At 35.8% G+C, this 3448-nt stretch overlaps 1 pseudogene; it reads left to right on the top strand.

The window, feature by feature from the left end:
• The first annotated feature begins 803 nt into the window (after window positions 1-803).
• Window positions 804-1748, top strand: LOC118923352 (putative olfactory receptor 2B8; annotated as a pseudogene).
• The last annotated feature ends 1700 nt before the right edge of the window (window positions 1749-3448 follow it).

Raw genomic sequence — 3448 nt, 5'->3', positions numbered from 1 at the left:
AAATACTAAATGAGTTTCTGTTGAAAGTGGTATCAATGGTGATTACTCGGGATTACTTCCTGCAACATGAGGTTTGGATACAATGAATTCTTAAACCATTTCCAATAGAAGCTTTCCAATCAAACAACATGATTTCAGGCTCCTTACTCAAAGGTTACATTGGTTTATGCACTAAAATGTATTGTTCACCTTTGAAAAAAATTGGGAAATGGTAAATTTCATTACCTATCATTTTTAGAAGATTTTTTAAATCTCTACACAAAATGTAAAGAATCTCTACACAGATGTCAGAAAGCCAGTCTGAAACATTCCAGTTCTTCATAGAAAACCAAGTTAGAAGTAATGGGAAGTACAAATTTGCAACTTATTCAGGAAAATTAGATTTGCAACTTAATCAAAACAGTTTTTACAGACAATTTAAGTTATCTTTAGAGTTCACAGATTCATAAAAGATAGTATCCCTAGCAGTTAAGAAGTCATGTTTTAGAGTCAGTTTGACTCCTACATCTGCCATTTATTAGTGAGTTACTCTGGGAAAATTACTGAACCTCTCTCTTTAACCCACAATTCCCTCATTTATTTATACAGAGACCATGAAAATGCCAACTCAGAGTACTTGTGAGAAAATGAACAGGAAGTTTAGGCCAGTGCCTGAAACATGGAATATACTCATATAGTAGCTGTTTATCATCCCCTTTCTTGCCAGCAAGGAAGTGATTGTGAAAATGTCTCAAGCTCCCACAAAAATCTATCTACCCACTCTCAGAAAAAAGTTGTGAATTAATTCCAACAGGGAAAGGACAATGGAAAGAGCAAATTATAGCACCTTCACTGGATTCATTCTCCTGGGCTTCTCCAACAGGCCTTGGCTAGAAACTTCTTTCTTTGTGGTTATCCTGATCATCTATTTTTTTACCTTTCTAGGCAATGGTACAATTCTACTTTTTTCAGTTACAGATCCTCACCTCCATACCCCTATGTATTTTTTCCTCTCAAACCTCTCTTTTATGGACCTTTGTTTGACTACTTGCACTGTCCCTCAGACACTGGCCAACCTTAAGGGGAAGGACAAAATCATCACCTATGGTGGCTGTGTCACCCAGCTCTTCATTGCCTTGGGCCTTGGGGGAGTAGAGTGTGTCCTACTGTCTATCATAGGCTATGACCGCTAAGCAGCTGTGTGCTGCCCACTCCACTACATGGGGATCATGTGTCCCTAACTTTGCTTGCAACTGGTTATAACTGCTTGGTTTACAGGGTTTGCTAATTCTATAGTACAGACAGCATTGACCATGACTCTTCCCCTTTGCAGTAAAAACTAAGTGGACCATTTCTTCTGTGAAGTTCCAGTGATGCTGGAACTGGCCTGCACCAATACCTCCATCAACGAGTCTGAACTCTTTGCTGTCAGTGCCCTTTTTTTGGTGGTTCCCCTATCACTCATCTTAGGATCTTGTGGTCACATTACCAGTGCAGTGCTGAAGATAAAGTCAGCCCAGGGGAGGTAGAAGGCCTTTGGAACCTGTGGTTCTCACCTAATGTTAGTGATCATTTTCCTTGGTACACTCATCTCCATGTACCTCCAGCCTCCCTCCAGTTATTCACAGGATGTGAACAAAAGTATTGTGCTGTTCTATACTCTGGTGACTCCCTTGCTAAATCCCCTGATATACATTTTGAGGAATAAGGAAATCAAAGGGGCACTAATGAGAGCAGTGAGGAGAACCATAGACTCAAGAAAGAGCTAATGCAGGGCTTGCATGCCCAAGCACGTGTACACTGGAAGACTTTGGAGAGACTAAAAACTAGTTTGATTTATTTCAACAAATCTTTATAAAGCACCTACTATGTATAAGGTGTTATTCTAGGTATGTATTAGTGATTGAAAGAGAGATTCCTATCTTAATGAACTAAATCTTCTAGTGGGGAAAATATAAGTTAAGATAAAAATAAACTGTGGTATATTTATGTAGTAGAATATACAATAATAAGCATAAAAAATTACATGAATATACAACAATATGAATGATTCTCACAAACACAATGTTGAGCAAAAGAAGTCAGAAACTAAAGAGCTCATACTGCATAATTTCATTCATATAAAATTCAAAACCAGGCAAAACAAATCTGTGATATTAGAAGAAAGCAAAGTGATTCCTTTGGGGAGTAATGACTGGAAGGATAAATGGGTAAGGGGACTTCTGGGGTCTGGTCATGTTCTGATTTTTTATCTGGATGCTGGTTACCTAAGGTATATAATGTGTGAGAATTTAATGAATTTTAAGGTACTTGTACTTTCTGTGTGTATGTTGCACTTCAAATCATTTAGTTTTAAAATGTTTTAAATAATCCAGAAATTAACAAAGTAATATGATGCTATATAATTACCTTAAGTTTGGACTGTTTTATCTATTAGATGTCTTCTGTAAGCCTCAGGTTAACCACAAAGCAAAAACACTAAAGATAATGACAGGGAAAACAAAGCAAGCCCAAATGGAAAATCACTAACTTACAGAGATAGGCAGGAACAATGGAAATTAAAAAGCAACCAGAAAATAATTAATAAGGTGGCATTAGTAAGACATATCAGTAATATCTAAATATAAATAGATTGAATTCACCATTCAAAAGGTACAAAGTGGCTGGGTGGAATTTTTTTTAATTACCAAACTACATGCAGTCTGCAAGAGACTCACTTCAAATGTAAGAAAACACACAGACTGAAAGTGAAGGGATGATATATATATATATATATATATATATATATATATATATATATATGTTTGCTCAAAATGCACATATCAGACAAAATAGACTTTATACCAACACTGGTAACAAGAGACAAACAAGGTCATCATATAATGATAAAGAGGTCAAGTCATCAAGAAGATGTAACAATTGTAAATATATGCATCCAACATCAGGGCACCTAAATATATTGAGCAAATACAGTTGACCCTTGAACATGGATTTGAACTACACAGGTCCACTTATACGAAGATTTTTTAAAGTTCCAAATGATTTTGAGTTTATCATAATATTTATAAATAACTGCTAAAGAAAAATGGAAGAAAGTTGATGGGTGGTTTGTCTGCTGAAGTCAAGTTTGAAGATCAATTAATTTATATCAAGGCAACTTATCTTTACCTGATTACACAGGCAAAAGACTGGCATAAATGACAATATCTGACTTTGGAAAGATTTGACCCTATCACTATCAAATGCAGCTTCAAAAATAAATAAAATCCCTTTTTCCAGACTGGAACACATTTTGTTTCAGAGTAACCAACGACTGCTAATTAGCAGTAAAAGCTAGCATAGAGAAAAGATCATTTAGGTTTGAAGTGTCAGGTTTTACATGCCATTGGTCACTCAAGTATATAGAGCTCCAGTGACTAATTTATATTCCATAGCCAAGTATTTCCCATAAAGTCAGAAGTCCTCTTTT

This window comes from Manis pentadactyla, chromosome 16, assembly GCF_030020395.1.
Source record: "Manis pentadactyla isolate mManPen7 chromosome 16, mManPen7.hap1, whole genome shotgun sequence".
Lineage (NCBI taxonomy): Eukaryota > Metazoa > Chordata > Mammalia > Pholidota > Manidae > Manis > Manis pentadactyla.
The sequence above is the reverse complement of the archived record's forward strand: the minus strand, read 5'-3'. Positions and strand labels throughout refer to the sequence as shown.